Source organism: Amblyomma americanum, chromosome 8, assembly GCF_052857255.1.
Source record: "Amblyomma americanum isolate KBUSLIRL-KWMA chromosome 8, ASM5285725v1, whole genome shotgun sequence".
In the NCBI taxonomy this organism is placed as follows: Eukaryota; Metazoa; Arthropoda; class Arachnida; order Ixodida; family Ixodidae; genus Amblyomma; species Amblyomma americanum.
In genome coordinates, this window is record NC_135504.1 from 20,369,280 (window position 1) to 20,388,389 (window position 19,110).

Genomic DNA, 19,110 nt, shown 5'->3' on the forward strand with positions numbered 1-19,110 from the left:
TAACGCATTCCTCGTTCATCAGAACACTCGGTGTCTGCGTCGTCTGCGACAGGAGGGGTATGAGGTCTCCCAGGGATCTAGGAAAGTGAAGAAGAGAATGATCTTCTGCATATACGGGAATTAACCCACTACGTTATCGCGTCATACTCTTAAGGCGGAGATTAAGTGTCCCTTCCAATTATTACACCACACGTCAACTACAACAGGAGTAAAAACTTAATCACAAGATGAAATCATGCTCCTTACAAAAATGGTCTACAGACAGTCTATAGACTTCTTATAGACTCTATCGCCTTCCTATAGATATTTCTTCTCGTCAATTCATAGTCTATAGACTGCCTATAGACAAAAGTCTACTAGAAGTCTATAGCCATAAATCTATAGATTTTCTATAGACTGTCTATAGCATTTGTATTGCTTATACATACTAAAAAGATTTTTGCGCTAAAACAACACACACACGAAAGACGACGACACCACTTTTTGTATGTGTTGTTCTGGCGCAAAAATATTTTGAATATGTAAGATCACCAACTAGCCCAGCAGTTAACTCTTCTAAAGTATTGCCTATAGATTATTCTTCAGAATTTGTCCATAGACAATCGACAGACTTTACAGGCAGAAATCTATGGTCTGTCTATAGACTGTCTAGAAAATTTTTGTAAGGGATAAGCGCAAGAATTATATGCATTGTCTCCTTCACATAGCGTGAAACCGTGAAACGCTGAATTTAATTGGGGCTCTGATGGGGTTGTCATTTTTTTTTTTGTCTCGTATCCTGCTATAGCTCTGCTCCTGATTCACTCGTCTACAAGCATGGCCTTCAAGGTCCCGTCCATTCGTCTCACTTGTCTTTCACCGGGAGACAGGTGGTACAGCGTAGTGAGAGGTTCTGTCTTCTCTCGTTGGACAGGGAGACATACGTGGGAAAGTCCTCGGGACACCCTGACCGCGACACCCTAATCGCAGCGCCGGCAGCGCTGAAAAATGAAACGGTAGAGGATAGAACAAGACTGGACCGCCCATATCCGCCGCATGACTATGCAGTCCTGCGCAAAAAAACACAAGGAGGTGTGACAGCTCGCGTTGTTATGAGGGCGTGGGTCTCCGCAAATTTTGTAATGGTCTAGCACCCACAAAAGATTACAGCCCCTGGAACTGAGAACCGCCTGTTCAGTTGCTAAATGACAATGACACTAACAAGAGCCCACTGTCACTGAATAGGAATGAAAAATTAAAAAAAAAAGACAGGCCTCGGCTGACAACGCGAAGAGAGGTCGAAATGCCACAAGCTACTAGGCCTATGCCGTTTCCTGCACGGTTGTTTACATTGTTAACAAGACACAGACATCATCTTCAATTCATCGCTACACAACACAGCGAAGAGATTTTGATTGGGTGTGTTTTTTTTTCTTAGGAGAGGGGGGGGGGGGGGGGACTACGAATGCAGACTGCGTTGGCCTTTTAAGGACTTTAAGGACATTTTAGATTTCTAGATTTTGCTGGGATATACTGCTGTTCCCCTCTATTTTTTTATGCGCACACTTTCTCAATATGCCAGTACGTGTTCATATTCTTGTTTTTTCGCAATAATGAAATTCGTTGTCTAGAAAGCAGGTGTCAAACCAGGTGCGCAATGCAAATGTAGACGTGCTTTGTTTATTCAACTTTGTAAGCACCCTGATGTTGCGCCGTCGGGAAGAGTGTAGTTATCTTTGCACAAAAATTAACTAGACAACGCGTATCTAACGTGGTATCGATATATGTTGGCTATGCTTGTAAATGCCGCAACTGACACTAAATCAACGTCAGCGGGGAAAAAAAAAATCTGTACCGACCGTCTCTCGGAGTGTATATGTAAGCGTGTTTTTTTGTGTTTTTTTAAATCCCGGGCGACCTCAAGCACCACCAACCTCTTAAACTTACAGGGATTAAAATTCAACGTCAGAACACAAGTGCGACACTGCTTGCATGCCTTATTTAGCAACACGTGTACTCAATTCAAAGCACATCGCAAGGCGACATTTCTCACGGGACGCTCCAATTAAGGGCCCGAGAGATTCCCCTCACGTCGACGCCTTATCTAACGACACGGATGAGGTCGATAAAAACCTGCGATTCGTGGCTCGATACTTTTGTGAAGGCAATTACCGATTGTGTCAGGAAGGAGCGTGCTATGCCACAGCTCGCTACGTGAGAGGCATTCAAACGCTACGAGCCGGTCTTCCGTCAAAATAAACAAGGTCCTGTTTGTGACTACAATGCACTTTTCGTAGTCCGTTTTGCACAAACAGGAGTGACAAGGGTTAAGAAATTGACCGAGTGCATGCGAATGTTTTATTATTTCACATTTTTGTATTTTTTACGAGCCAACTCTTCATGATCTTTTCATCATCGCCAACTACACTACACCGAAGCCGGATCTGCGGATAACGTAACTATACAAAACAGCTCCTGAGAATTAGGCCACATCGTATAGATTAGTATTGTTTAGTTTCTGGGACAGATGGACATGTGTTCACTTAAACGCTTCTTCAACTATTAAAGAGAAACCACACCTGAGGAAAGAGATGAGAAATATAGACAAGGCGAGCGTTAACTAACAACCACCTGGTTTATTATATCTGGACAGAAACGATGCCAATCTCAGCAGCCAATCTGCGCGAAACTAACACAATGCCAGAGATATAAACCGAGTTCAAAGGAGCTATCCTTCTGCTGATGAAACTAAACACAACATTCAAAGCTCCCGGCCGCGGCGGTCGAATTTCGATGGAGGCGAAATTCTAGAGGCCCGTGTACTGTGCGATGTCAGTGCACGTGAAAGAACCCCAGGTGGTCGAAATTTCCGGAGCCCTTCACTACGGCGTCTCTCATAGCCTGAGTCGCTTTGGGACGTTAAACCCCCACAAACCTAAACCTAAACAACATTCAAAGCGACCTCATTGGTGAAAGTAGGCGACAGGCGATAACGCTCTCGTACTGACTTTAGGTAGAAAGCAACTATATAGCCTTCTCTAAAACTGCTCTATTAGTAACGCAGCAGTCAATGAACCGTCCGTTGTAAGTTCGCAAAGGCGCTTCTCACTCTTTGAAGCTCTTTGCTGAGGAAAGCGCCTGACAATTATCGATTGAGTCCCAATGAAAATCCTGTTTTGGAAACACACCTAATGTGAAACCCTATCATGCCAAGAGCGTAGATCCAGACTTATATTCCTAAAACTGAATTCTTGTATTCTTGAATTAATTTTTTTTAGATATTAACGGTGAACACGTAGTTTACAAACACGACTGTAAACCGTATAGGCTCTTGCCTTGTCGCGAACTCCAGTAACAGCGAAAAGGCGATTTTAATAACTGACAAAATTTTGAAATAGTTAAATCATAACATAAGGGCTGTGCAACTGTGAACAAGAACCCGATATAGTCTTCCAGGACATCGATTTTTATAACTTTGTTAGCGGATCAAACACCTCCCCCTCTCCTTTCGCATCCACCACCTTACCACCGTTTGAGTTAAACTTGATTTGTTTATTTATTTATTTTAGAGCTCATACTACAGGAAATAACTCCTATCTCCGAAGCCGATTGCCTACAAACAGCCCCATGCAAAGGCAACGAGCACAAAGGTGAAAAATTCGGAACAGATTTAGTTAAATGAAACAAAAAGGTCAGATTCAAAGCAAGCACATATGTGGGGTGATTATGCGCTAGTTAACAACAGAGGATTAACAACAGACGATTTCACGCCATCTTTACCGCAAGGCGTCTAAATCAAGCACTACAATATACCCAGTGACAAGCATACGGTACAGCCATCATGTAATCGCCCTTAAGGTCCGGTCTGGCGAAAGCAGCCAAAGACCGCTGCCTAACGGATGACGACTTCACATCACAGCCAACATGCAGTATAGACACCCAATGCTTTCGTATACGACTCGCTCATAGCCATTACCGGACATTAGCCTCGTTGCAACAATCCTAAAAGGTAACGCCTACGACTACGCTCTGACAGCCAATTACGACAATACTCTAACTAGGGATTATCCAGAGGCTGACGTCGACTAACCCGAGTTCAACGGCCCCCTAAGGCACGCACCTAGCGAAGACGACGCGACGTCACACTTCGCCAAATCCTCGTTAAAACTGCGCGTTGACCGCACCACATCGCATACACGGGATGTCGTGGGAAGCGCCCAAAGGGGTGCCCAAGAGGCAGGCAACTGAGAGCAAAAATGGCGGCCGAAAAATGGAAATGACTGATAGAGCTCCCTTCGACCCGCGGCCGTGGAGGCCACAACCGCCGCCGATCTGGTTAATCGGCGTCCATTAAAATCGGCCAGCCAATTTGCCGGACGACAGCGTGCATAGAAAGTGGAAGGGGGGATGAAAGAACGCTTCCCTCTCCCTTTTATCCTCCCTGCCTTCGCGTCCCGAGGCAATGCCGCCATTTTTCGCCCTACACACATCGCGCTATCTCGACTTCATCTTACCTCGAGCCTAGGGCGAGCTCAATCGTGGCTCGCCGGCCGCAACTGTGGGATGAGGATAACATGCGCCTAAAAGGCGAGCTGGACACCAGGAAAAAGATAAGAAGCAAACAATAATCATGACGAAAGCGTGGGAACCGCGCATACCGCAAGGTGTACACACGAAGCCACCGGCAAGCCAAGTCGCTACACTAAATGTCTTTGGAGGGCGACGCGGTCGCAAGATCCGCAGGCTATGCTGGGGGTTTCCTACTCCCATAGACCTGAGGGAAAGTACGGTGTTAAGCATATCGGGAAGGGAGTGGGGCCTACGGCGCCCATGTGTCGACGTTTCACACCTTGAAGGGGGGTCCAAGGTTTCCATTCTCGGAGCAGGTGCTAATTGTCGATGTGTGAGTGCCATTAAACGTCGCCAAGGCAAAAGCTGAAGCGGGCGTCGAGTTTGTTTTTGCCATTTAATTCTTTGTTGTAGCCACAATAGACGAGATGGTTCTCTGCGTGAAGCGGCGTGAAGCTTTGTTTAGGTTTGGTTTAAGGGGGTTGAAGGTCTCAAAGCGACTCAGGCTATGAGAGACGGCACAGTGAAGGGCTCCGGAAATTTCGACCACCTGGGGTTCTTTGGTTTGGTTTGGTTTGGTTTATGAGGGTTTAACGTCCCAAAGCGACTCAGGCTATGAGAGACGCCGTAGTGAAGGGCTCCGGAAATTTCGACCACCTGGGGTTCTTTAACGTGCACTGACATCACACAGTACACGGAATTATAGAAATTTTCACCTCCATATAGATTCGACCGCCGCGGCCGGGATCGAACCCGCGTCTTTCGGGCCAGCAGCCGAGCGTCATAACCATTCAGCCACCGCGGCGGCGTCGTGAAGCTTTGTGTTGGAGCAAGATGCTGAGTATTAAATTTGCTTACCTCGAATGAAAATACAGTTCACCTCTTTCGTGACATCTCTCATTCTTCCTCCAACTTTCTGCGTTTTAGCGACTGATAACTTTGAACATAAGAAATTACAAAAGGGTACTCCGGATCAGGGTTCGAACCGGACCTCGGCGGCCGCGTTTCGATGGAGGCGAAGCTCAAAAGGCGCCTGTGCGCTGTGCGATGTCAGTGCACGTTAAAGATCCCCAGGTGGTCGAAATTGATCCGGAGAGCTACCCTGTACCTTCGCGTTTTGCAGCAATAATCGCCGCATCAGCACCTGATCTCTCGCGCAACTCTGGGGGAAACCCCGATAGCCAAAAGCGCGTACGCTTCGGGGAACTACACACTCAAGGGGATCAAGTAATTGCACGGCGTGTGTATACATACCATCCACACATGCAGACCATTTGTTTCGCCATGCAGTGCACGGTAATCATAAATGGAAGCTGCGAGGGGGCTATTTTCGGATGCGCCACCCTGTACGGTGTCCTGGAGGAACAACACCTGCCACGTGCTACGCTCCAAGCCGAAACGCTAAGCAGACTTTATTCGCAGCACGGCTAAAAAAAGAAAAAAAAGAAAGAACGATCTGTCTTGGAGGCAATACGCCGCCGGCTGACCGTCTAAAGAGAGAAAAAAAAATCTAGGGGGGGGGGGGGGGGGGGGGGGTGCTTGTCCGCGAATCGGGTCGTTGTCGCCCGGCAGGAATTGTCCTGCATTGGCGTCGCGTTCTCTATACTGGTGCTCCGTAACTGGAAGTCAGCATGCGTTGTCCGACCGAAAGGAATAATAATAAAAAAATAAACAAAGATGGAAGGAGACAGAGGAGGCATCGGCGGCGTAGGAAACGCCCCGAGATGGCCGGGTTTTAAGGCGGTGAAAACTGCGCTGTAAAAGCAAGCACGGTTTGTTTCCCATTTCTATAGCGAGCGTAAAGAAAGGGCAAAAAGCAAGCGCGTAGTGTCCTCTTCAGAGCTCGGGAAAAGTCGGGGTGTTGGAATGAACGCACACGAAAAAATTAGAGCCACAGGTCCCAACAGTTCCTTGTATATCACCTTTCTTCGTGTTCTGTTCGACTGGTCTCGGTTCCATTTAAGAAACACGCACCAACTTCCTGTGACATAATTAGTTAAATAACTTCGTGGAAGAACGCATTTATAAATCAACAATTCCATGCCGAAATGCCAGAAACTTTGGACATATTTGGCCCCCCAGGCGAATCAATAGAGAAAGCGACCTAAGTTCCCGTCAGAGAGCCCCAAGCCCCAAACGTTATTTCATTTCTCCTTCCCTTACAAAAATGGTCTATAGACTTTTTACAGACTCTATTGCTTTCCTATAGATATTTCTTTTTGTCTATTCATAGCCTATTGACTGTCTATAGATAAAAGTACTAAATGTGTATGGCCATAGATCCATAGATTGTCTATAGACTGTCTATGGGATTTGTATTATCTATTGACTGTTCTCTAGGGTTTGTCGATAGAGAGCCTATAGACTTTATAGACAGAAGTTCATGGACAGTCTATAGACTGCGTAAAGAAAATTTTGGAAGTGTTTGATCGGCGCGGTTACATTTTTTGTCATAAAGAAGGGCTGCTCAGACTCCCTCGTACGGCTGCAAAAATTCTTCGAAAGGTTACTACCCAAGAGCATAGTTAAAACTCTCCGAGTTCCAATGGCACATAGGCGGCAGGCCCAAGTTAATTAAAAACGCCGTGTTAGACAAACGGATGCGCATAATAATGTCCGCCGGTTCTGGTAAGCGTAAAATGCACTGTATTCGTTGGCATGATCAAAATGAGAGTAAAGAACGACTCGGAAAGAAGTATATGCGTGGCTGGAACCGGCTCAAACCTTTCGCACGATTGTCGTCTTCTATTTTAGATATTCGAAAATCCTTTCAACGAATTTTCTCACTTGGCGTCTTTAACTTTCTTTTTAGCAATGGCACAATTTTACGTTCGTTTTAAATTTAGTTCGTGTGTCGTTGAAAGGGACCTAAACCTTGTACAACAATTCGCACGCTTAGATGAGAACTTCATGGTCAGATATTTTATCTTCAGTTCTTAAAAGTTTCATAATTCACGCCGAATATTTCGCGAAGATGCTTTTCTCAATTTTCATGAGGTAGTGTACGCTTTTCATGTCTACTTTAAATGTGTTATTATTTTTTTTGCCTTTTCTCTGCTTTAAATGCCTTCCATTTCAAATGTATTGCTGATTTCACCTGCGACCTACAGAGCGTCGCAACCGATGTGTGCTTTGTTCTGTATAGCATTTGAATACAAAATGGTATACACACTGATAAAAGCCCTCTTAACCCCAAAAGTCTCTTGAGCTTCGCAAAGGAAGCTCCGTACACACCTCGCGTGTTGCAAATTATAGTGAGCGTGACCGCATGTTCGTCTGCTCAGTGTTGTACAGTCGACCGCAAAAGTTTACGGAATGTGTGCGCCCGGGAATAAATTTACTGCAGCGCCCCCTCGCTGATGCCAGCCGATCGAGCATACAAGACACACCCCTTATACTTGCATCCATTTTAGGCGACTCGCTTTAGTAGTGGGAACCAAATATTATTTTTCCCAAACATTCGCACACGTAAAAGTTTGGTGCCAACTGTACAAAGATGCACGTTTGCTTGACAGATTCAGAGTTGATCGCTTCAAATTTTACCGAAATATGCGCCCATTCAAATCAAATCGACGGGCATAACATACGCTAGCACCAGAAGAAGAAACAAAATTCTGCAGAAAATCAGCCATTGCCGATAGTTAGTAATAAACCAGATAAATCGAGGTGACCTTACCTCCGCAGGCGGCCGGAAATTCCTCGTAGGTCGGGTTGCAGCAGACGACGTCAATCGCTTCCGTTGCCTGACGCGGGTCACTTTCACCGCAGTGCACGAAAGATCGTTACACCTCCGTGTAAGAATGCGCCGTTGGCTTCGCACCGTATTCCGGGAGTAAAAGGGACAACGAGAAATAAAAAAATCCAGCAGCAGCCGGAGTCACTCGCGGACGCTGCTCGGAGGAATCTCGCCGAAATGCAGATGCACCGATGACATGTCTAAGGCGACCCCGACGTCCACTGTATGACCCACCATTTCACCTCCAGAGTACACAAACCGGCTAGAAAAAGACTGACGAAAGCGCGAGTCTTGAGAAACACCGAACAAAAAAGTTGACGGTGAGCACAGTCGCTAGCAGACGACAGGTTTCTTCAAAAGAACCGATGAAGCAGACGACGTCACCGACAACGCTTTTGGTAGAGGCTTTGCAGACGGCAGGCACTGTCAAGGGCAATAACACGCACAAGGAGACAACGGGCCAAGATGTGAACAATAAGCACGCTACACACTTGAACGGTCGAACACGCGCGCTTAGCAGACGACCGCCTGTCCCGAAAGAACCGATGGAGCAGACGACGATGAAGAAGCGGCGGAGCCCGCCAGCAGTCGACGGAACGCACCGGGCCGCTCCGCACTACCACGCGTGATCACGGCGAGCGGTCGACTGACGTGCGGCGATCCGTCTATTTTTTTGCTTCTTGTCCCGAGAGGCAAGAAAACCGCCTCGTTTTCTTAACTCCCTCGCCCACACCTCAGGTTGATCGCGCAGCTCCGAAGCAGGAAAGAAGGAAAAAGGAGTGGCGAGGAGGTAGAATATGACGAGGAGATGCCGGGCGGAAAGGAGAGTTGAGAAAGGGTGCCCATCACACAACCTGTCTCTCCGTTGAGAACCACGTGACCTCGCTTGAGAAGCACCGTTCCCTCTCCTTCTTCACCCTCGGTCTCTCTCTCTCTCTCTCTCCTCCGCCCATCTTTCACGTGTGAGCCCGACACGCAATCGGCTGCCCGTGGACTCGAACTTTCGACCATGCGGGCGACCGTGTGCATAGTCGTTGGTCTTGCATGGCCGACTCCCGTGACCAGTGAGTCGGGGCGCTCTTTCCAAGGCTGTTTGTCGAGTTGGCCGTTTCACTTGAACGAAGCTCCGACTCGGCCGCAGCGTCCCAGGCGGGAGAGACGCAGACGACAAAAGTGGCGCAGCCGACAGGATTGAAGGTCAACGTGGGTGTTCTTTCTGTGAGTTACGGATAACTGATCGAGCACAATGCAGGACACCGCCAGATGGAGATGCTCGCGTAAATGAACTCGCTTATGGCTTGATTGACTTTCATAATTGCTGCTTAGATGGAAAGCTATATACGGGTTCGCATATTTTCACCGCGAATACAAGACAAAAAAATGACCCCGACACGGATACAGGCGATGTAGGGAGCTCGAGTATTTCAGAATGCGCCCGTTAGGGTAACGTGAACCGGTCGGAACTGGTTCAGGTTGTCGGCACAGCCTGCCGGGGAACACAAAAGGAGTTCAGTACTTGCCAAGAACGCGTCAGAACTGCACAAATTTGTTCAGAGAATCTTAAGTGAACCCAGCACTGAAAGCGAAGGAAGAAATGCCATGATGAATGTACCATCAGTGAATGAAGTCAAGATTAAGTGTTAAAGGAAGGATCCCAGCCTGACCATGTGGTTAGGTTAAGTGGAATAAAGCTCATTAGCTCAAGATACTTGGGCGTGGTGGAGAGTTTTAATGTCACTAGTGTACGGGTTTCCCGGAATGTGGTGGCCACAAAAACGACACAACTATCCTTAATGTTTATCAGGATGTAAACCGGTTCCTGATCGAGGTTATGTGTGCAAATATTAGTTCTCAGAAAACGTTTTCAACCAAGGCGCTGTTTGCAATCCTTGTTCATTACAGCACTTTATTAAACTTAAAATGACCAAAAGACTAGATCATGAGCCCGCACACCAATGAACTCAAGCCATTTACCAAATATTAAATATAGTTCGCTCCCACATTCAGCAAACCAATCCGAAGCCCTAGAGAAAAGCAAAGGACGATTACATCATTTTTCAAGGGCCAATAAAAGACAGGACAGGGTTAATTTGAGGTTTACGGAATAAGTATATTTAGTGCAGTGGGCGTTGTTAGACTGATGATGATCAATATTTAGAAGAATTCGTTCACACAATTACTTAACGTCTCACTGCTCAGGCACCAAGTAGGCATACTAAAATACTTCGGTGTAGCGTGCATTTTAACGCGATAGCGTTAAGAAGCCCGTGTCGCAGAAAAGCCGGCGGCGTCGTCGGCGTCGTTGGAACAGGGCGAAAAATCCGTAAAAAAATTCCCAGAAAAAATCTCTCTAGGTGGCTCAAGTAGGCCACGTGGCCTTGTGGCGTCATCACAAACTGACCATCGGATTGTGAGCAAACTGCCCAACGTGACAGAACAAAAAAAAATTGGTTTTGAGATAAACTGATCCGGAGTTCCCGGGTTCGAACCCGACCGCGGCGGCTGCGTTTTTATGGAGGAAAAACGCTAAGGCGCCTGAGTGCTGTGCGATGTCAGTGCTCGTTAAAGATCCCCAGGTGCTCGAAATTATTCCGGAGCCCTCCACTACGGCACCTCCTTTTTCCCTTCTTCTTTCACTCCCTCCCTTGTCCCTTCCCTTACGGCGCGGTTCAGGTGTCCAACGATATATGAGACAGATACTGCGCCATTTCCTTTCCCCCAAAACCAATTATAACAAAGTGCACGTTAAAGATCCCCAGGTGGTCGAAGTTATTCCGGAGCCCTCCACTACGGCACCTCTTTCTTCCTTTCTTCTTTCACTACCTCCTTTATCCCTTCCCTTGCGGCGCGGTTCAGGTGTCCAACGATATATGAGACAGATACTGCGCCATTTCCTTTTCCCAAAAAACAATTATTATTATTATTATTATTATTATTATTATTATTATTATTATTATTATTTGTGCCTCTAATCGTCCTACTGAATTCTGGAGATACGTTCGCAAACGCTCGAATAAATCTGATAGTCATATTCACTTAGTTGACTCTCATGGGAATGAAATTCGGAACGTCGCTGACGGCTTTGCTCAACACTTTTCCTCCGTGTACAAATCTCCACGTTGCGATTCCGTATGCCTTCCAGCTGGCGCACCTAATTCCGTTCTTCTTGACGAGAAGTTAGTAAGTGAGAGTCTTAAGTGTTTGAAACCATCTTTGTCCCCTGGACCTGATGGCATTCCAGCCGCCATAATAAAAGCCTTCAATAGTACCTTCGTCCCTGTTTTAACCACGATATTTAATAACTGTTTGAAAAATTCTGCCTTTCCGCGCGTGTGGAAAACGGCGCGTGTTTTCCCTGTCTTCAAATCAGGAAACAAATCTGATGTTTCGAACTACCGCCCCATTTCTCTTCTTTGTGCAACCTCTAAGCTTTTTGAATTAGCTTTGCACAAAGTACTTTCCTTCCACCTCAAACATGTAATCATACATAATCAGCATGGTTTCATAAAAGGTCGTTCTACTACAACTAACCTTGTGACTTTTATGACGTATACATCAGCTGAAGTCCTTCAGAGGAGTCAGGTAGACGCTGTGTACTGTGATTTGAGCAAAGCTTTCGACGTTGTTACTCACTCATTACTTCTTCAACAGCTTCTGCTGCTTGAGATCGACGTTTCAATTGTAGCCCTCTTACGCAACTATCTTCTTGATCGGTCCTGCTTTGTCAGTGTAAATGGACAGACCTCATTTGTTTACACTCCAACCAGCGGAGTTCCTCAGGGCTCGGTATTAGGCCCGCTTCTGTTCTCTGTTTTTATCAATGACGTTTCCTCCGTGGTCAAAAACTCCTCGTTTCTCCTTTATGCGGACGATATAAAAATGTTCAAGGCAATACATACTCTTCATGATTGCTTGTCATTGCAATCGGACATATCCGCCTTCTCTGATTGGTGCTTGAAGAATGGGCTCACTCTCAATTCATCTAAAACCAAGGTTGTCTCATTTACGCGTAAAACGCACAGTCTTCTCTACTCTTATTCTGTGAATGGTAGGCCGCTGCCCAGGGTTGATGAAATTAATGACCTCGGCGTACTTTTCGACCGTAGCCTCAGCTTCTCCTCTCATACAAAACGCATTGCTCTACGGGCTATGCGTACACTCGGCTTCATCTGCAGGCTTTCGAGAGAGTTTCGATCCCAACTCCCTTTCTTAAAGCTCTACCTCTCCATATGCTTGCCGCTTTTGGAATATGCGTCTGTTGTTTGGAGCGGCACTTGCCAGTCGAACTGTGAAAAAATCGACAGAGTTCAGATAAAGTTTTTACGCATATTTCAACATCGGTTTTCTTGCAAAACTTCTAGCTCTCGTCCCAGACGGAGTAACTCACTGCAGCTTCCTTCTCTTAGCTGCCGTCGCGTGAGGGCAGATATAATTTTCTTGTATAAACTTCTTCATGGTCGCATTCTATGCCCTCAGCTCCTAGCGCGTATCCTTTTGCGTGTACCGCGAAAGAGCATAAGGGAATTCAGACCATTTCAAGTTTCTGCGCTCCTGCACTCCCTCTCCCCTCTGGACAGAATGCAAAAGTTGTTTAATTCTCTTTGTCCTCACCTTGATATATTCGAAAATTCTCTCCCTTCCTTTATATTGAATGTCCGTGACGTTCCACTTTGAGCACTCTTTTTCTCATACATAACTTCCCCTTTCATGCATTTTGTCTTTACTACACTTGTGCGTTTGCACCGGTATTATATTGTTTTTTCTCTCCTTAATTGTACATCACGTGTACTTGTTTTCATTAATATTATTTCTTTAATACTGTGTACTCACGCCTGATTGTCTGTAACGCGTTCACTAATTACATTTCTTATTGTGTATGATTGTATTTCTAGCTTGTATTTCAGAGGTTTCTTATTCGTTCATATTAGTATTGGCTTTATTCTTGTTTGTATTTTGATATATGCTGTACTTGGCTGTTATCGGTCGTTCTTGTGTTCATTCTCTTTGTTTATTGTTTTATTAGTTATTTATTTGTCTGTTGCCTGTTCAAGCTGTTTTCATTTACCGCTGTTCTCGCTGTTTCCGTGTTCTCGCTTTTTTGTTTCATGCTTGCTGTCGCGCCTAGTTTATGTGTCTTTTTTTTCTATCGCCTTGACTGCTGCATTACCTCCCCTGAGTGTCTTCCTTTGTAGTGAAATAAATGTACATTTTGTGCGTGTGAATGGTGTACCAGCACCAAGACCTTTGGGTTGTTCCTGGGCACCGAAAAAATAAAGATTGATTGATTGATTGATTATTATTAGATAACAAAGTGGCACTAACTATCTCACTTATCGGTGGATACCTCAGCCGCGCCACGAGGGAAGGGATAAATGAGGGAGTGAAAGAAGAAAGGAAGAAAGGGATGCCATAGTGGAGGGCTCCGGAATAATTTCGACCACCTGGGGATCTTTAACGTACCCGAACGCGGCGGCTGAGTTTTTATTGAGGCAAAATGCTAAGGCGCCCCTGTGCTGTGCGATGTCAGTGCACGTTAAGGATCCCCAGGTGGTCGAAATTATTCCGGAGCCCTCCACTACGGCATCCCTTTCTTCCTTTCTTCTTTCACTCCCTCCTTTATCTCTTACTTTACGGCGCGATTCAGGTGTCCAATGAAATATGAGACAGATACTGCGCCATTTCCTTTCCACAAAAACCAATTATTATTATTATTATTATTATTATTATTATTATTATTATTATTATTATTATTATTATTATTATTATTATTATTATTATCTTTTACGTGCACGTACATCGCACAGCACACGGGCGCCTTTTGCGTTTTGCCTCCATTGAAACTTAAGAGACGCCCAACGCGGCGCTGGAGCAGTGGGAGATGACACTGGCCAGCGGCACCCTGGAAGACCAGGAGGCGCTACAGTCGCCATCGCCATAGCGTCGGCGCAAGCCACTGGAGTCCTGGACTAAGGACCCCACCACAATCCGCTCCGGCATCCTATCCAGTGACAGTTGATACTCTCTATCTCTGAACCCGGGAACTCCTGCTCAGTAGACGAGCGCCCTGTAACCACTAAGCCACCGCGGCGAGTCACCGTGGCAGGTGGCATTTAGGTCAATGAATAGTTGCGAGAGGTTGCTCGAGAAGAGCAACCTGTGTAGCACAAGCCCCAGCGGTGGCAACACCTACCATCGCATGACAGTGGTGCATCGCTTAACCGCTGCACCACTGTGCCAGGTGTGGTATGAGGACTGCGAGGGGTCTATGAGTGTAAATTAGAGAATTGCCAAATTTGCATATATGGGTATTAACCTATTAACGCTATCGCGTGTCACACCCTTAAGGCGGAGCTTAGGTGTCCCACGGAATTATTTTATCTCGCAGATTAACATGTAAGCTATTTGGAATAACGCACGTTGTGATACTCAGGCTACGAGGCTATGCACTTTACTGTCAGACCCGCACGGCGCATACCATAAGCAGGACTGGGGAAATAACGCCGAATGTTTGCTGAAAAATTCCACGGCGCGGTTCAGGTGTCCAACGATATATGACACAGATACTGCGCCATTTCCTTTCCACAAAACCCTATTATTATTATTATTATTATTATTATTATTATTATTATTATTATTATTATTATTATTATTATTATTATTATTATTATTATTATTATTATTACGGCTGCATTCTGTTTGTCCACATCCGCTGTCGTAAAGCCCGCAAACAACTGACCGCAACGGATGTCACCCCAATTCATGATCGCGGCGTGTGCTGAATTCCAGACAACAGCCGACATCTCAGCTGCCAACGCAATGTACACAGTTAAAAAATGAGTCACAGCCACGGACATAGCATAGAGCGGTTTCAGCCGCTGACAAGCCAACGCGGACACGACAGGCCCCCGCTTCCACTTCTGGCACTGCCACTGACACATACGGAGGAAACAACCGACGGCCCATGGCTTCAGCGTGCGCAGTTTCGCATCTGTCTTCGTTACGTACGTGCTTGCATTTTCCCCGCGCTGTGTCGCAAGAGACTCAAGAAGCCTGAATATAAGTGTGCGCTAAGGGGTAGGGAGCGGCCTCGGCTCGGAAAAGGCAGCAGACGTCGCTGTCGTCTGCTTATGAGTCACGGCACGCGGGAACACCGTCTGCTCACGGCGCAGCAGACGACGCCGTAGATTAGCGCGCGTTTTGTAGTTGTGCTTCTGCGGCGCCATCCGCCGAAGCCAAGAAAAGCAAATTGAAAGGCGCATAGGCAAAGACACAGGCGAAGAAAAAAGAATATGAATATACTGCAGAAGCCGACCGTGGCTCCGTCTGCATAAGCCACAGCGGGAGGTTCCCATCGTCTGCTTGTAAAGCTCTGAGACAGGTGGCGGCAAACGTTAGACCTGACTCGGCATCTCACAATTACCTAGATGTTGTCACAGCTCCTAGTGCACGCGGCAGAAAGGGACGCGTTTGGTCTGTTGTTACCGATCGTGTTATAAGTAGCGGGTGTCGTTGTTCGTACATCCAAGCTATCACGTGGTCTGTTCTGAGCTTACATAAACACAACGGCGACTTTGTAAATAATACATCAGCAGAAAGGCATCGTCCACGTCGACTTGTTGCCTAATGTTACGTCTCTGCACTAGCAAAGGTCACGTTATGTGACTCAAACTTGACAGAGGTCCCATTACTTTGCTTCTGCTCACATTTTGACGGCTAACGTTCGAGGAAGCCTGGCTACATTACCTTAACTATAAGCCGTGTGGTAGCGTTCAAGTGGTTCAAGTGGGTTAAGACCTAATCGCATCCGAAAAGTTACTCAACTGCAACATAGAAACGGCTTTTAGATGTCTTTACAGCTAAACTTTCTTCAGCGTCCAGAATGCACGTTTGCCAGATGGCCTATGGGGGTTTAACGTCCCAAAGCGATTCGGGCTATGAGAGACGCCGTAGTGAAGGGCTCCGGAAATTTCGACCACCTGGGGTTCTTTAACGTGCACTGACATCGCACGGCACAGTACACGGGCCTCTAGAATTTCGCCTCCATCGAAATTCGACCGCCGCGGCCGGGATCGAACCTGCGTCTTTCGAGTCAGTAGACGAGTGCCATAACCACTGAGCCACCGCGGCGGTGCCGTTTACCAAGAGGGGCGTAGGTTTCATTGGGGGAATTTTTTCTTTATCAGGGAACATGAGAGATATGGATAAAATTTAGCGAAAAGGGAGTTTTTATGGAGTTTCAGAGAATTTTAAGACCCGAAATTGTCTCATTTTTTTTTCGTAACTGACGGAGTTTTCAAGCCACTGCAAGGAAAACGGGCCTGAACTAGAGAATTTTAGGTTACGGCACTGAACATCACTGACAAAGATTCGCCCGGAGAAAATCTCTACAAAATGAGAAGACCTTATTGGACAGTTCCGAAATCGGCATTCAGCAAGTGCGTTTGTAGGGTGCAGCAGGCGTGGTTAGTTAACTGGCTTAAGGCTTGCTAAACCTATACTCAAGAATTTATAACTCACGCCATAGATACAGCCCCGGATCGATTTCTAGTTCTGTGACTCGGCCATGAGTCTCCGAATTAAATATTCTCTCTCTCTCTACCCTATGATCTCTTCCTTCTTCATTCAAGGCCTTTTCGGGTAACCGTCAGCCACCGTTCCTCGTAAGCAAGCGCTTAGACCAGACTACGAGCACTACGGTAACTTCCGTTCACCACCAGCCTGCTCGGAGCCAGGTAAGAACAAAAGACAACAAAAAACAGAAAACGCAACAACCGAACGTCATCCACACGAGCGTCTGTATACCCGACGTCTCAAGGCCACTTCCAATGAGGCGGCTTCGGCATTAAAGACAGACAAGGCGCGCGCCCTTTGAGCTTCGCGTACTTAAAAGTAAAAATAAACAAGGAGAAACCTCGCAGAGCACCTCGCTCGCGCTGGTAACTACGAGATAAAGAATTAGAAAAAAAAAAACGAAGAACACGCCACCTATAACAGAAAGCGAACTATCGTTTTCGTTTTCTTCGGCTGACACGAGGGGGCGCTCGGAGATTGAAAGGAGTCAAGAACGGTGCAGCGGGAACTGTGTGGGAGTGCTGGGCGAAGGCGTTTTTGTGCATACGGGATAGGACGACGCCGCACCCTCCCGACTGCAGGACGGATTGGCTCCGTCGTTTTCGCGGCTACCGCCGCCTAAATCCGCGGGGCGTCTCTTATGCAAAAAAGAGCGAAAACGGAGTGGTAGCGGAGGCTGCTCCCGTATACGTACTTACATGCATGGTCGGGGCTATCGGCTTGTGCGAGGTTAGGCCTAGTGGCAGCTCCGTGGACAGACGCAGAAGGAGGGTTTCGATAACGGAAAGCGAAAACGCGACCACCTTCGGCCAAGACGCTGGAGCCCTATCGCTCACATCCGCACAGCAGCTCGAGAGGATTCAGTGGAAAGAACGTGAGCATGCAAAACGAGGGATTCGAGGAGGCAAAAAAAAGAAAAAAACTGAGCACGCAAGGAACGAGGTGCGTCGGGTGGTGTGACGCGTATTCGGGGTACCGGCTTGACGCGAGTATAAGCAGCTAGTGTCTTGGAAGAATCGTCCCCGACTTTTCGCCCTTCTGTGTACACGAAGATTACACAGGTTCATCATCATTAAGAGTATCGTAAATAAATAAAACAACAGCACTCGCGGAGGATTTAGGAGCTCCAGAACGCATTGAACCTTCAAACACTTCAGCAGCGAGAGCGTATTTCTTTACTTCAGTACTTGTTCAAACTTTAAGATAACAATTCTATTTTTAGCCGCCGCGGTGGCTGAGTGGTTATGGCGCTCGGCTGCCGGCCGGAATGACGCGGGTTCGATCCCGGCCGCGGCGGTCGAATTTCGATGATGGAGGCGAAATTCTAGAGGCCCGTGTACTGTGCGATGTCAGGGCTCGTTAAATAACCCCAGGTGGTCGAAATTTCCGGCGCCCTTCACTACGGCGTCTCTCATAGCCTGAGTTGCTTTGGGACGTTAAACCCCTATAATCTAAACCAACAATTCTACTTTTTTTACTAGAACCGATTCTCATTGCTTCACATATCTCTCAATGCACTGATAAGCCACTGAAAGTGTCCTTAACGCTTTGCTGGGACTAACTTGTTCAAATTCTCATCTCTGCTTTTAGCTATCGAACTCTGGAATGAGCTGCCAAGTGACGTCGCATCTGCCATTGATTTCGGTTCATTTCATTCTGCTTTATTTTCCTCTGTAAGCGTCTGGTTTTGCATTCTGAGCTCACCGTGAGTGTATCCATCCTTTCCACCTCTCTTTATGTAGTCGTACACCTCAGCGCGCCTTTAACCATCAACACTTTAACGTCCACTGGGTAGTAGGCGATTCCCATACTGACCGCCATCAAGCGTGTCGCCACCGTATGACGCCAAACCTCTTAACCTCCTTTCCCCAGATGGCTCTTCTTCACCGACCCAGCAACATATTTACTCTGTTACCCAACGAGAACACCCGTTGACTGTTCTTAAGTTTGCGACTTAATAATTGGTTTTTAGGGAAAAGGAAATGGCGCAGTATGTGTCTCATATATCGTTGGACACCTGAACCGCGCCGTAAGGGAAGGGATAAGAGAGGGAGTGAAAGAAGAATGGAACAGAGAGGTGCCGTAGTGGAGGGCTCCGGAATAATTTCGACCACCTGGAGATCTTTAACGTGCACTGACATCGCACAGCACACGGGCGCCTTAGCGTTTTGCCTCCATAAAAACGCAGCCGCCGCGGTCGGGTTCGATCCCGGGAACTCCGGATCAGTAGTCGAGCGCCCTAACCACCGAGCCAC

At 46.8% G+C, this 19,110-nt stretch overlaps 1 protein-coding gene across 2 annotated transcripts in view; it reads right to left on the bottom strand.

The window, feature by feature from the left end:
- Window positions 1-19,110, bottom strand: part of mwh (multiple wing hairs) — a 229,857-nt gene that overhangs the window by 181,302 nt on the left and 29,445 nt on the right. Inside the window, exon 1 of one of the 2 annotated variants that reach the window (XM_077634060.1) lies at window positions 8,225-8,935. The exons of the other annotated variant lie outside the window; for it this stretch is intronic. The gene's annotated coding sequence lies outside the window, so the exon portion shown is untranslated. Of the gene's footprint in view, window positions 1-8,224; window positions 8,936-19,110 lie in introns of those variants that run through there. 2 annotated transcript variants of the gene reach the window in all.